The sequence below is a fragment of the Lycium barbarum genome, chromosome 12 (genome assembly GCF_019175385.1).
Source record: "Lycium barbarum isolate Lr01 chromosome 12, ASM1917538v2, whole genome shotgun sequence".
NCBI lineage: Eukaryota > Viridiplantae > Streptophyta > Magnoliopsida > Solanales > Solanaceae > Lycium > Lycium barbarum.
The window spans coordinates 94,525,099-94,541,736 of NC_083348.1; the positions used below are offsets into that span (position 1 = coordinate 94,525,099).

The 16,638-nt window shown below is 38.5% G+C and overlaps 1 long non-coding RNA gene across 1 annotated transcript; it reads left to right on the top strand.

Annotated features, from left to right (window-relative positions):
• Positions 1-9,681: 9,681 nt before the first annotated feature.
• Positions 9,682-11,475, top strand: LOC132623181 (uncharacterized). The gene is made up of 2 exons (XR_009576150.1): positions 9,682-10,001; positions 10,475-11,475. It is a non-coding gene; the product is annotated as an uncharacterized LOC132623181 (long non-coding RNA).
• Positions 11,476-16,638: the final 5,163 nt, after the last annotated feature.

Genomic DNA, 16,638 nt, shown 5'->3' on the forward strand with positions numbered 1-16,638 from the left:
ATTGCCGGAGGTGTTGTGGGCTTACAGAACCACATCCAAATCGAGCACGGGGGAAACCCCGTTCTCATTGGTTTACGGAGCCGAAGCCCTTATCCCCGTGGAAGTCGGCGAACCGACCCTCCGTTTCAGGTATACCACCGAGGAGTCAAACGGGGAGGCCATGGCCGTGAAGCTCGACCTCGCAGACGTACTACGCAAAAGCGCGTCGGCCCGCATAGCGGCCCAAAAACAGAGGATGGAGAGATACTACAACCGAAGAGCCAACTTTCGGCATTTCCAAGTTGGGGATTTAGTGCTTCGAAAAGTTACCTTGCACACCAAGAACCCCAACGAGGGAAAGCCGGGTCCGAACTGGGAAGGCCCGTACAAGGTAACCGGTATAACGGGCAAAGGATCGTATCAATTGGAGTCCATGGGCGGGTAGCATGTGCGTAATAACTGGAACGTGGCCCATCTAAAGAGATACTACTACTAAGGTATGGTATCCCCGTATTCTCTTATTAACTTTTCTCCTTTGCAGAAAGTCAAGAGCGGGACAAAATTAGAATCTAGATCTGAAAACACGTGTTGCACTCTTTTCCTTAGTACGGTTTTGTCCCAAAATGGGTTTTCCGACATGGTTTTTAATGAGGCAACGAGTACAACGTGTTACTTAACAAATATGAAGGGCAAGCCCCCGGATACCCGGTATCGCACCCTCCGATTGGGGACATAATAACACTCACCCGACCTCGGAGATCGGATAAGTGCTAGGGGAGTACTATGCCACACCGAAGACGACCCCGATTAAAGCAGACGGAGAAGCTCAACATTTGCTACGGCAAAACTAAGGCCCGGTCACCGGCCATAGCCTCCGATGTAAGGACCAAACGATCATAATGAATCGTGTCCCATTTAGCATTTTGCTACGGCAAAACTAAGGCCCGACCACCGGCCATTGCCTCCGATGTAAGGACAAAATGATCATAATGAATCGTGTCCCATTTAGCATTTTGCTACGGCAAAACTAAGGCCCGGCCACCGGCCATTGCCTCCGATGTAAGGACCAAACGATCATAACGAATCGTGTCCCATTTTACATTTGCTACGGCTAAGGAAGAAAGAGTTAAAATTCTCATATGTACAAACATTTTGCAAACACAAAGTTATCAAAAGTTGGGATAACAGCTTTCTGTTAAATATACTTTGCCCAGTTGATAACCACAGTATTTCGTTACTGCCTCATTCGCATACCCTACGCCGGGTACCATGGTCGAAATTCGGCAAAGGCAACGAGATCACAATGATCCAAGCCAAAATTTGATAAGCCACCGGCCCCAAAATATCGGATAAGACCTACGGGCACGATGAATTAACGACTACGAGTCGACTTGTCCTAAAACGGACCAACAATCATGGCAAAAATAATAGCAAACATCCAAAAACGAAGAAACAAGGAAAAGACATTCTTTATATATATATACAAGGGATGCTCTTTACATCAAAAACTAAAATCCTACAAAGGCAAAAAACAAAAACAAAGGATGAAGCACAAGCCCTATGCTATCCGGCATGGCTAGAGGAGGATGAGTGTTCGGACTCGGTCCGCTCGGAGTCGTCTGACTCGGACCCAAGGGCACGGTTGGCCTCCTCCTCCATCCTTTTTGCTTCAAGCATCAGGGCCGGAAGATCCGAAAGGCCGTGCTCAGCTTGCTCGAGGGTGATTCGCCGAGACTTACACTTCTCATACTCGGCGACAATAGCAGTATGAGCCTCGGCCGCCTCAACACTTCTCCAGGTTTCTTCCAAGTCGGCCTCAGCATTGGCCAGTTTTGCTTCCAGATCAGCCCGGTTCTCCTCAAGGACACTTATCCTACCGTTGGCTGCCTCTAGCTCGGCCTTAAGGCCGTCATTGGCAATAACCGCCCCCTCGAGCTCAGCTCTTAGGCCTTCACATATCCGAGACCGCTCCTCGGCTTTTTCCTCGAACACCCTCTTGCGCTCGTTGAGCAAAGCAACCTCGGGCTCTAGCTGCCGGTTCCTCTCGGGAGACGGACGAGCGCCTGTGGGGGCTTCGCTCTCCGGTACTGGGGCGGTCCTTTTGTCGGCTTCAGCAGCAGCCGCTTCCCCGGTTCTTCTCCTTTGCAGGGGAGTGTCTTCCGAAGAAGTTTCACCTGAAATGTCGACAAAGTCAATCGACCGAAGAGGAGCCCGTGAAAGCAGGAACCAAGAAACCGTGGGCGATCCACCGGCCACGTGACAGGTGGGCCCATGTCCGGTCGTCGTGAGGATACTGGTTGAGAAGTACAGTGACCCAGTCACTCAGATTCCGAATGACCGGAGGAACGTACCCGTTGGCTGACAAAAATAAAGAAAAAACAGTGAGAAAGCGGGATTGAAATTTGACGAAACAACGCTAAGGCAACTATTCGAGACTTCAGACTTACGCTTGTTATTCCACTTCTCCGGGAAAGGCATATGGTCGGCTGGGATAATGTCCTCGGTCTTCACCCAGACGTATCGCTCCAGCCATCCCCGGTCTCTGTCTTCATCCATTTTTTAGAAGAATGGATTCCGGCTGCGCTTGGCCAGTTTTATTACGGCACCCCGGAACAGCCTCGGGGAGTATAGGCGTATCAGGTGGGCTAGTGTGAACTCCTTCTCGGCATTGTTGGCCAACAACCGGAGACCCGCTACGACCCTCTAAACATTTGGGCCGATCTGAGCCAATGTAACACCGTAAGTCCAACACATGTCGAGGATGACCGGATCCACCGGAGGGTCGAGTTTGAGCGTGAAGGGGTATGTGTAAACGTATAGAAACCCTTCACGATGGTCAGTAACAGATTCATCTGGTCCAGGGGCGAAAACCCGAACTGGACGGGCGTCCCACCCGCAATCGGCCCGGACTGTATCGAGCTTCTCCTCGGTAATAGATGAGGGATACCGCCTCACGTCGAATCCCCTGTCCGAAACGGAGGAAGGCTTTTCGACCTCAAGATCTTTGTTGAAGTTGAATTTAGCCGGTATGACATCCGAAGCCGTGGGCTCGAATTTAGTCGGAGACGCAGACTCGGCCCCCGAGGACGACACCGGTGGAGCATCGTGGGAAGTGGATTCGGACATCTTGGAAATAGGAAAGAAAGAAGGTCCGAGAGAGGAATTTAAGAAAAACGAAGGAACTGGTGGTTCGAGGAGGAGTAAAGTATGAAACAGCAACACTCGAGCAGAGAATATTCGACAGCGGTGGTGACCAAGTTGGTTCTTTTGCACGCACTATGAAACAATGAATCAATAGGCAGATCAAGTTTGGAGTTAATTGAGTGTGGTGCAAATGGGAAGAACGCAGAAATGAAGAGGGGTTGAAGAAGATTAGAGCGTGAAAATGGTAAAGTGAAGGGGTAAAGGGCCTTATATAGGCATGGAAGAGGAACGGTTACCGAGGACGACCAATCAGATGGCGCCACGTGCCTCCATCATTAATACGAAGCGACTCGAAATGACGTGCAAAAGGCGGTTGACAGGAGTGGACCACCAGAGGCGAGACACGTGGCCGATAAAAGGGGAGGTATTACGCAACCGTTCCCGGCAAAATGCGAGGATAAACAGAACCACCGGTTTCAGAAAGGTATCCACTCCCCGTTACTCCGATAGATCGGAGACCCGAGAAGTGTGGGGGCTATCTGTATACGGTAAAAACCGGATTTGAGGCAAACCGGTGGAACGAGAAACCGGAGGAAGGAAGGAGACTGTGCCGGATACTATTCTCCCTTGACCGGGGTAATGCTTAGGTCGGAGCTGTGCGAGGGCACCGACCGATCTGCCTTCGACGTCGTGAAGCGGCCAAGACCGGTTACCCGAGCATTCACGGCCGTTGGTCCGTGTAGCTATCGGTCCGGGTAGCCGTTGGTCCGTGTGGCTGTTGCACGCGGGCCCCGCGCCAGTAGCGTCCTGTCATGGTCAACTACCCACCATGCGTGTGTCAGACGGCGCCGTCAGTCTAATCCCACCAAATCCGTGCAGAGCTGTCCTTATTGTTATTATTTTATTAGTTCATATTGTATGAAACCATAGAGGTTACACTATAAATAGGGCACCTCCCCCTCCTTTGTGGGGGTTGGTTCCTTTTGCTTTCCAAGAACGCTTATAATAGAAGAATTCATATATACAATCTCTCTCTCAATATTTGATTCGGCCAAGGCCGTTTGTTTCCATTATTATTGTGTTTCTTCCATCAAGTGTTTCACATTGTTCATAAACGTTTACACTCATAGCAAATTGTCATCAGTAGCCGTTTTATTAAAGAACTCTCATATACATATTTTCTCTATCTACCATACATCAAGACCCAAAGCACATATCCTATACCTACTTACAAATTTAATTGATTATCCGAATTCGGGGTAAACAATATACTTGTTGTCGAAGTTTGGTTTGAAGAAATAAAATACAAAATATATTGGTTTAAAATCTTAAACATATATTTAGATTAGAATGGTAAGTAAAGATTTGTTTAAATGCTGTATATGGTCGGTTTTGCATCATTTTATTCAATTTAATATTCACTATGTTACTACATATACTTGATCGAGGAACTTTTAATATAATGTAAGTAATTTTTTAATTAGTGATATAAAATTATGTCATCACTAGCTAGAAGTGAGGTCTGCGTACACTCTACCCTCCCACACCCCGGTGAGATTATACTGGGTATATTGTTGTTGTTGTTGAAATACAAGAATAAAGAAATAAATTAATAAATTTTTCTGCATATATTAGAATGATATATGAAGATAGTTACTCAAAAGGCAAAAGACATAAATTGACCCCTAAACTATACCCCAAATGTCGATATCACACTTAAACTTTACTAGCGACCTATTACACACTTAATATATGAAAAAGTGATATTTAACCCCTGAAAACTGATAACCAGTTGCACAATGGGAATTGTAACACACTCTCTCGCCACATCAGCACCACCTTGGAAATTTCCTAAATTTTAATTTTATATTCATTTCCTTTTCTTTATTCATTTGATTTTCTTTTTATTAATTATATTTACACTAATTAATCCCTAATTAACCATTGAAATCCTCCAATAATTATATCTTCTTCATCACCGCCACCCCATCTCATCAGAACCACCAATCTGCCACCACCATCGCCACCAGTTTCACTTCAATTAGTCACCAGAATATGGTATTGAGCAAAAAAGATGGAATCTTTTTGCATTTGTGGACAAATGAATTTGAACGGAGGGAGTATTAATTTTACTGCTACTACTATGCCTTACTACTACTACTGCTGCTGTTGCTGCTACTCCCTCAATGCCGCCTCAATTTCTACTACTGTTGCTATGCCTTATTAATTTTATGTGGGAAATTTCACAAGTATACCAATGGAGGGTTATTGCTTTGGTTTGTTGGAGAAATCTTTGGGTGGTTTTTGGAGAAGAAGAAGTGGGTAATATTTCAAATTTTTTGTTTGTGAATTTGAAATGAAGAAGAAGAAGAACGGTTTTTTGGGAGGGGGGGGGGGGGGTGGCGTGAAGGTGGAGGAGAAGAGGTGGGGGGGGGGGGGTGTTAGAAGGGATCTACATATGTATATTTAGCCGGAAAAAAACATAAAAAGATAAATAAATTCAACAAAACGCGCATGTTTTAAAGTATTTTTATATTTTATGCCACATCAGTTTTCAGGGGATAAATAATATCACTTTTTCATATATTAGGTGTGTAATAGGTCACTAGTAAAGTTTAAGTGTGATATCGACATTTGAGATATAATTTAGGGATCAATTTATGTCTTTCAATAAATGTATTACTGTATAGACGGTTATCAAACTTAATCAATAGTATGGAAGAGCTGCAGTCTTGGAGTAGACTTTAATTTATATGTGCCAATAGAAATGTGCTTCCTCCTATTTAATGAATAATCCTTTACACATCTCTCTCAGATAAATGGCTGCTGAAACCTGATAGTCTCTAAATAACGACCCTCATTTTGGCAACGTGAATTAGGATACCCTTTCTGTCATTTTCTTGCAAATCCGCTTATCTTTTTGTTTTGTTGAAATACCTTTATATTCAATAGTTAATATGCCATATGAGAAATAAAGTATGATATAAATATAAATTATATATTTCGCCTCGCCATATGGATGCCTGCTGGTTTTGGAAAAAACGAGTATTGTTTGATTACTTCTATAAACAAACACGCGGGATCCAAAATATAATTGTGAGGGCATCAATTTGAATTTATTTTAAGTGCTATGGCATATGTTGCGAATCTCCAACATTTTGGTGAACAGATAAGTCAAAATTATAGTAGTAGTACTAGATGAAGCTTGCCCATGAGACAACTTAGATCATGATTTTAAGGGGTTGTTTGGTGGGAAGACAAGTAATGCAGGGATTGTAATACTGAAATTATTTTTTATCAAGTGTTTGGTTCATTGTATTAAAAATTAGATATACAATGTATAATCTAAGCTTGTGTTTGGTTTAAAACTGTACAAAATCTTCTTTGCAATTATGCCCTTGAATATTTGCGGGATTTTCTATTTCATGTAATTGGGAAAAGGGTTTGAGGGGTAGTTTAGTCATTTTAGGGGTCTTATCCAGGTATAGTTAAACCTGGTATAAGTAATCCCTTGGTTTCCTCGATATTAGATAAGCTCTTCTATGGTGTATAAGTAATCCATGTATTAGGTATGATTAAATTGAATTGAGTAACAAAACAATATATTGGATGGACTAAATTTTAATACAAGAACTATTTTGATTAGTACAGCCTACCAAACGACCCCTAAGGCTATTAACCTATTTTTGTCATACCTAAAACACTGCAAGAATTCGTTCCCTGCACGACAATTCAAGCTTATTGCACCTACTCAATCCACATGGCAAAAAAATTGAAAGTAGAAATAGGTCATGAATATGCTACAATTTTTTCAAAGTTGTAAATCCTATAAGCGTTTCTTTCTAAAGAGAAAGTATTCCTATGATGTGTATAATGGCTAAATGAGGCAAGCACCTCATAAAGCCATAAGTACTTTTGAGAGCTTACTAGAAATCCTACTTGTCTCATGGAATGGAGGATGTTCCATTCTAACCCCCTGTTTGTATGGTGGTTTCTCGTGGTTCATTAATGTATGATTTGCTATGAAACCATGTTTGTTTCCATTATTCTTAAAATTATGTGGTATGGTGTTGTAAACCCATGGTTCATTCCATGGTTATACAACCATGAAAAATCCTAATTTTTTAAACCACCGATTTGGTGGTTTTTCCTTGGTTATGTATTTCATTTTTCCATTATACCCCATCTTTTACCATTCTCCCCACCCCACCCCACCCCACCCCACCCCACCATACCACTCACCCCCACCCCATCCTTACCCTACCCTACCACTCACCCTCACCCCCACCCCCCGCCACTCACCCCTACCCTACAACCCACCCTCACCCCCAACTACCCTACTCCTCTGCCACCCACCACCACCACCCACTACCCCTCACCACCGCCCAACCCCACCCTCATCCCACAACACCCACCTCACACCACCCACCCCCACCCACTACCCCTCAACACCACCCAATCCCAATCCCACCCCCACAACCACTCACCCCCACCCTACCACCAATTACCCCCACTCTCATCCCACAACCACCCACGTCACACCACCCCCACCCACTATCTACTTATTTTTTAAAGTTCCTATTTTATTCTTTACCTGAGTTTTATTAATATATATATAAATTAATTTCTAATTAAGGATTAAGGGTATTTTAGTAAACTTACAAGTTATTATATAATACCATACAGTCAAACCAAAAAATACAAATGTTATTAAACCACAACAAACGATACAGTCTATCCAAACATTGTGTTCATTAATACTGTACAATACAATACAACACCATGTTGTACCATAACATATTGTACATTAATGAACCGCGGGAAACAACTATCCAAACAGAGGGTAAGTAGGTTCAGGCCTTCAGGGAGATATGGTAACTCCTCTGATGTGTATATTTTGCAATATTATATATTACTACTATATATAAGAGCAAACTTAGGGACTTTTGTAGTCCTCACAAGAATTTCCAATTTTTTTAAAAACTTTTTAATTAACTACTTTTTGGTCCTAATCTTATTTATTTAAGTCAATTTTTTTGTTTTTGTTTTCAAGGTCTACTTTTCAAAAGCTATCGAACCTCCTACCTCATTTTTCATATTCTTTGGTTTTCTGTTTGGTGCTCGGTATCCGCATTTAGCCCCAATTAATTCAGATAATTTGCACTGTATCGCGCCCATTCGGGAGAAACGCTCCCTCTAAAGATTTTTTCCATATCCATGTTCGAACCCCTAATCCCTAATTAAGGGAGGAGCAGCTCCATCCGTTGCACAAGTTAAATTATGTATTTGCCTTAAAAGTTCATTAACTATGTATAGATTATTTATTTAGAACTAAATAACTTCAGAAAATTAGGATACATAACTTATAAATGTCAAATTCTGGCTCCGCATTTGATTTGAAGTAAATAGTTTCATCAAAATGAAAGTTAAAATATTAAAGGAGTGGAATGAAAGTTTTGCTTTCATATATTAAAAATATACTTATATGAAATTTAATTATTACTAACGTAATTACCCACTTGTGGGACTACAATGGGTATATGGTTATTGTTGTTGTACACTTGTACTAACACAAATTATATTTCTTTAATTAAAATATCTACTTTTATATCTTGAGTTTGGGCCCGGACTTAGCACGGGTCTCACATAACTAGTATATATATATATTTGCTTCCATCTTCTAGTGATAGAGATGGAGGAGATTGATTTAAAAAAAAAAAAAAAAAACTACAAATTTTTCGTTGTCATTTGGTTGCTGGTTGTGTAAACTTGCCCTCAACCCTCAAGCATTGTTGATTCAACTTCGTCATAAGGATTGCCGTCCAAAATGGAGCGGTATTGCAAAACTTTTAGCATGGTGTGATCAAACTTAGAAAAACTGCTGTTTAAACCGATATATGGGCATACAAAGGACGATATAGAGCAAAATCACCAGAGAGTTGTGTTAGATGCATCTAAAATGACTTCAAAAACTTATTGTATTTATTTCCTTCCAAATCACAGGCAATTAACTGTTACACCCCGTGAATTTCCGCGTCGATTGTGTCATAATTAAATTAACGTAAGCCCGGAGAGGTTGTGCGACCCTTATAAGGTTAAGGAATACTTTTAACAAGTGTTAAGTAAGTGTCTAAAGGTTCCGGGATCAAGCAAATCGAAGAAAATAAGTTTGTTGAAAATTTGGAAAAATTTGGCAAAATTTTGGACAGAAATTTTGGGTCAAATTTAGAGGGGTATATATCCCAGTATATCAAGAGTTTTGAGGTGTTTCAAAAGCCTAAAATGAAGTTCGTCGAATTTAGTTTCCAACGCAACAAACCGTTCGTCAATACGGCATCGGAGTAGGGAGTTATGGGCGTTTTAAGACGGACTGCCAGAACCTGCGAATCTATGCGAATTCTCTAGAAACTCACTTAAGGCCCACTAATTCGGCCCAATGGAGCCTAACCCGACCCACACACCTATGAATACCCTTCTAACTCATCATTGTTTATCAATTTTTCACCATTTCTCACCTCCACACCTCTCTAGAACCTTCCATAACATTCGTCCAATATCCAAAACGTCCCCAAACCTTCCCATCCTCTAGAACCTTCCTCCAACTTCCACAACATACGTGAATATTCCTACAAGTCTATATGACAATTTTGGTCATTTTTATTTCATTTTTAGCATATCCCCAAGAGCTAGGAAGTCCTAGAAACTTCTCCAAACATATTCCAACATATTTCCAAGCCTAAACCAAGTATCAAAGTGAAGATTAAAGTGGTTAAGGGTTTCCAAATGAGGTCTATACTTGTCTCCTCTTGTTGAAGATATTTGGGTGAGTATTTTTAAGGTGGAGAAACCATGGAATTGAAGTGTTCTCGAATTTTGAGGTAAGATTTCATATTAGTTTCATGTTTATGAGTTTGGTTGGTAATTATGTTAAGATTTGAGGAGAAGAAAGTTGGAGGCAAAGTTCAAATATGCATTTGATGATATTTTGAGTTGTGAATTTACTTGAGTTATAATTATTAGTATGTTTTGAGCATAATATTGTTATGAGGGATAATAATGATGTTAAGGAATTGTCATATACGAGTGTATATGGGGTTGTATGAAGTTGTTGTTATGGATTGATTATGAAAAGAAGTTTTGGGATGGAATGGAGTATGTATTGATAATGATGTTGTTGATGTTAGTGTTGTTATCGTTGTTGTTGGTTGCTGGTATTGTGATTTCGGGGTAGGGATATAAACAGGGGAGATGCTGCCCGAATTTCGGCAGATTCTAAAAGGATTTAAATTGAAGGCTTAAGACAAGCGTATGACGATAAGACTAACAATAATATGAATGGTTTTATATGTAGATTTCAAGACATGAGATAGGTTGGAAAGTCGAGAAGCGAGCTTTCAGGTATGTTAAGGCTATCCTTTCTTTCATTTTGGCATGATCCTAAAATATGAACAAACAAAAGAGTAAGCGAGCTTCCATATTACTCTGCTCTTAGAAGCACAAGGAGTACTTCAGTCTTTGATGTTCCTGTAGCCCTTTTATGATTGTTCCTTGACTTCTTAAGTCCCGAAGGGGCATCCATAGGTCGTATGTTTCCGTAATGGTGTCTAAATCCCGAAGGGGACATGTTGCACCTTATTTTTACCAAGGCTAAACAAAGCACAACTTATGGAGCTCTGAAATAATTAATTATGTAAAGAGTCGCCACCTAGCATTTAAGGTATACTAGGGTACCTATAAATTATTAATATATGCAGCTTAACATGGTCTACGAAAATAAGTGAGATTCTAGGTAAGGGTTCAAATTATTCCGAAGGGAAGGTGTTAGACATCCTTCAGAATCCACAAATGTGGTTCCCGGCTGGACCAATTTAACTATTCGAGGGATGTGTAAAAAGGCTTGATTATTACTTACAAAAATTAGTAGAATTTAGACTAAAGAATAACTAATATGACTATTCACATAAATAATCGTGCAATATGTATTTTTTACATATGTGATATAATAATTACTTTTTTTAAAAAAAAAGGTTATGTGCAACTTAGAAACTTGGGTATGTGACAAAGGTATAAAAAGAAAATGGACATGAAATTATTTTGCGCTCGAAGTGAGTTAACTAATTTAACTAGTTAAGTATGTACGCCTAATCAATTAATTATGAGAGTACATTCTAAAGCCTAAATATTGAGGCAAATCACCCTATTTATTCACTTAAGTGTGCTAAGCTATTGAATTAAAACTCTAGCGAAACATGATAACTATCAGAATATTAACTACAAAAATAATAACTGTCTAATATTAATTTATCTAAAACACATAAAATTTAAATCACCTAAGCAGATCATAAATAAATACCACTAGCCTACACCCTAAAAAGTAAAGTTTCACTATAGTTTATGCTTGCATAATTTAAGAATGTAAAAAAAAAAAAAAAAAAAAAAAAAAAAAAAATATATATATATATATATATATATATATATATAAACAAAGAATTTAAGAAGCTATTTGAACTTCTTTGAGTGTCATCTTCCAAAAAATAACTTCAGATACCTGCATGAGACTTAATAAAAAATGTTAGTAAGAAAATAAATAATTATCGGATGAATTAAAAAATAATAAATAAACGTAAAATAAAAATCCGTCTTTGTACATGGAAGGCCTTGGAAATCGACGGAAATTTCTTCATCGGCCATTTGGGTTTAGTATTCGCCCAAATGAATTTAACTAAATGCGATAAAAAGATAACAGTAGCATTGGCCGCTAAAAGTCTTTTTTTACGGGCATAAAGCCAATATTTATTTTTAAAAAAAATGTAAAATCAGTCCGAATATTGATAGTAACAACGTGCAGTAGCCAAAGGAAGGAAAATCAATCCAAGGAGTAAAACAAAAGTTAAGCAACAGCAAAACACACAAAAAAGGACACAACGAGCATAGCTGGCCAAAAAAAAAAAAATGAACTAAGGTAATAACAACGACAAGATTAACGAAACCAGCAATGGAGTATCACCAAAATAGAGACAACAATAAAACAGCAGTAGAAGTAGAATCAACCTAACAATTCAAGAGTAATTTTAAAAGCAACACAACAAAGCCAAAAAAAAAAAAAATTAATAAAAAAAAGCATAACAAATCTGTCTCGAAAATAATATGCGGGAGAAATAATCAAAATATTTAGAGTAAAACAAGAATTAAAATGATAGAAAAACAAAGCCCAATATATTGGTTTTAATGGCATTTTCCGATCAGATCCGAAGCAAGAAACAGGCGGAGTTGAGTGTTTCATGGTAGTTGTTCGCGGCTGGCTGCTCCGGTTCACCGGAGCATAAAGCTCCTCGCCGGAGCAGTGAACAAGAAAAAAAAAAGGGCTGTTTTGGGGGGGGGGGGGTCGTTTGGTTATTGGTGTTGTGGAGATGGAGCAATGTTTGAGAGAGAGGGAGATGAAATGGGGGGTTGTGGGTGGAGAGGGAGAAGCAAAAAATCTGAAAAATCAGTGTGTCTGTGTGTGATAGCGTGTGTGAGGGAGGAAGGAGAGGAAAAAGTGTGAGGTCCCTTACCTCCATTATATGCAGGTGTTTTCACAATTCAAAAAAAATGTCTAAGAGTAAATTAATAAGAACAATAAAGTGAATAAAAAAATGTCAAGTAGAGATTCAAAAGTGTATAAAATAAGAAATAAAATCTCATGAATTGAGGGAAAATAAGAAAAGGTCAAAAGTAGAAAATATGCTGAAACCGTGGACAAAAAGTGGTGAAAATCAAAAAGAAGAAAATATGTGGGGCCCGCGAGCAAGGAATAAAAATCTGGAAAAAAAAAAAGAGGGGGGGGGGGGGGGGGGGGGATCGGCCCTTTTATAAAAAAATGAGAAAGAGACACGGAAGGGAAAAGGTGGAAAAAGGAGGAGAGAAGTGAGCATTTTTTAATCTGCTCAAAATTTAAAGAAAATCATGTGAGATTTGGGGAAAAGTTAAAAACATGTGGACCCCGCAGAAAAGAAAAAATGATGCCAAACTATTTGGACTTCACGTGTGTGTACAGAGAGAAAAACAAAGAATTTTAGGAAAAACAAAAAAATTTAGTTAAAAGTAATTTAAAAGGGGGCCAAAATTTAGGAACATGTCTCCCCATTTTGGGGAGTAATGTGGTATAATCATGATAATTTGTACAAGATAAATTAAACATAGCTGAATTAGCTTTATTTGTGATAAACTCTTCCGATTTTTATGTATTGATCGACAGTATTAAAATATAGCTAATATACATATAAAAATGAGAGTATTAATATAAAATTAAAAAAAATGTGAATAAAAAATGTGATTGATTTTTGTAATGTGTTGTAAAGAAATAAAAAATGATTTACTAAGATATAATTGCACTGTTGTGCTGTACTAAAATATAATTAATTAATACATGTATAAATAATAACGCAAGTATAAAATATAAACATTAATGTCTATGATATGAAAATGTATTGCTATAAAATTAAGAAACAATTATTAATTACACAAAAAATGGTAGTATTACGCTGTACATGTGCAAAATAATGATTCTTGAAAAATGACAATGAATTTGAGAAAATTCCTAAAATAATGATAATCATCAATAAATTGTTGAAAAATGTAAAAATGTGTAAAAAATGTATTTCGTGCTCTTTAACGAATCAGGGCCCCCCAAAACGTTAATTTTAAGCACGTCGAGCCAAAATTAGGTGTCAACAGGACATTCATGAGGTTTCTTTATTCATATGCATTTCATATTTGATTTTTAAGTCTCGAAGGAGACAAATTAAAAAGGGGAAGAAGTTCTCATTTGAACTAAAAGTTGCTCCGAATGGAGTTACATGATTTTACAGGGAAGGGGAAAGGGCTATGGCGTTATATACGCAAACCACCTGATCAGGTGGTATATGATGATTGAGATGCCCTAAGGGGCTGCCCGATGGGGCCATTATGATATGCTGCCCGACGGGGCGAAGCTCGAAGGAGCGAATGGATAAAGGTGCATATACATATATACATGTTTTCAAAAGTACATTATGCATATTCATGGTTCTTAGCTACAGTCACAGGTACAAGTTGACTCCTACATTCTTCTTATCCTTTGAATCTTGATATGTTGTTTCATTTCTGCCTTACATACTCGGTACATCATTCGTATTGATGTCCCTTTGCCTAGGGACGCTGTGTTTCATGCCACATAGGTGCAGACAGTTGAGTAGAAGACACTTGCCATAGGATGTTCCCGGGCTATCAGCTAGAATGGTGAACTCCATTTCTATTCGGAGTATTGCCGAGTCAGAGTACATATGTATATATGTGTGTCATATGCATTGTGGGTACGTCGGGGCCCTGTCTCGACCTATGTTATGGTATCTTGGTTCATGTTAGAGACTTTGCAGACAGTGTCCTGTGAATAGTGCGTCGAGATGTCGACAGTTGTGTAAGGCGGCCACATAGGTCAACGTGTTCATATGCATTGTTTTAAAGATTTTATTGTGGCTAAAGGTTTTCTTTGACTAAACGATAAGGGAGAAGTCTGTGACATGATGAACGAGTTATATTTTTTTTTTTTCGTGTTTTACTTGACGGAAGCGTCATTTCATAATTTAAAGGTTCACAAAAAGGTGTGACTTATAAATAGAATGGTACTATGACACTCAGCCAAGTAGGGTCTTGGGTGCCCGTCGCGGCCCTCCAGTTGGGGTCGTGACATTAACATCCCCAAACAAAAAAAAAAAAAAAAAAATGAGGCAGAATTTGCCTTAATTAGCAGAGCAAGATAAGATTCTAACAGAAGTTAGTGCTCCAGCCTCCAAAGAGTAAAGAGACGGTCATTGCATGTAGACGAACGCCGCAGTCCAAGCTATCTCCATTGCAAATTTGCGACTCAACAAAATTTTTATCTGTCATTTCATTCCTCACACAACATGCCCAACCAATTCAAATTCAACTTTGCCAAAAGAATGATAAGGATCATCCTTTAATTTCAACTTAAGTAATTAGTACAAAATCAACAGTTCATTTAGATAACAATATCACTAACGAATTATTCAACATGCAACATTAGCATTGTGGCAGCCTTGAAGAATTCGTTCTATTTGTTTCCCCAAACAGTGAAGTTTAGACAAAAAAAATAAATAAAAAAAAATAAGTAAATGAGAAGCAACGCAATCACTTTGGAAGAGCAATAGGGAACTCTTAAGAGAATTAACAAACTCCAAAGATTAAAGAAGACTATATCTGTTGTAGTGGAACTATCTAAGTGTATCTCATCTCCGTTCTGACTCAGGTAAAAAGAGTTAGTGATCCCTGTATCTCATAATTAGTTAAACTTACAATCCATTATGCCGCTTAACTGGCATATGGGATGTGGCACAAGGCAACAAGCTTGTTAAATTAAACATAATGCTTACTTGAGGATCAAGCTGCCTGCATAAAATAGGTCTAGAAATAAAAACATTCTAATCATCATACTCATCATCATATATTATTACAAGTGAGAAGCTTTTATCTTCAAAGTTGGATTACAATTTTGCCCTTGCACTAAGTAAAGATGTAGTAATAAAACATCTAATTAAATATTACATATCTATTTATCTCCTTTTTTGGGTGTTTTTTTCCTCAAGTTTTTCTCATTCAATTACTAAAGAAACGTTTCTTAATCAAACAGTTATGAGGCCAATCAAGAGTTGTAATGGATGAGGTAAAAGTTCATTGCAGAATGAGAAAACAATTGATCATTGTTCATTACACTACCTTACAACAAAAGGGACATCTTTTTATACACTTGAAAAGCCAATTAATGTACATAATGCGACCTTAAATGCGGTGATAGTGAAAAGTGATTTTTCGGCTCATTTTCATATTCCACCTCACGTTCTGGAGCACTGGAGCAGCAATAAATGCACCCCTTTATAATTTAACATTACGTGCTAGCCTTTTCATTGCTATACATAATTATACCAGATAAAAAAAAGAGTTCACTTAGCCTTTTTTTCTTGGATAAAAAAAAAGTCCACTTAGCAAATCAAGAAAGAATTAACCTTGTTTTTCCATATTTGCCCCTATTAAGTGTTATATGATCAAATGCCAGTGTCTATCTAATTAGGGTAATTTAGTCAAATTACCTATTTTTGTCTTGAAGTTAGTATTTTTTTAAGGGTGTGCAAATGGCTAAGTGGACTCTTTTTTTTATCCGGAGGGAGTAGGAAAATTGGAAGAGTTGCATTGAGCAATTAAATGTGACTAATTAAGTAGGAGTAATAAATATATGAAAGGAAAGGTTCAAAGAATGAAAATCAGAAAACAGCTATAAAATGAAATGATTCCTCAATTCTTACTCGCTATTTTTACGGGCTATGGCATCAGTTTAATCTATCAATGTTCATCTTCTTTATTTTTGTAGAATAAGCAAGATTTGGAGAGGTTGAGAAGTACCTAGAGTTGTTGGAGTCTAGAAGAAGAGCTATCAGGTTTTCCAACAAAAATTTGTTTTAACCACAATTTTTATATACCATT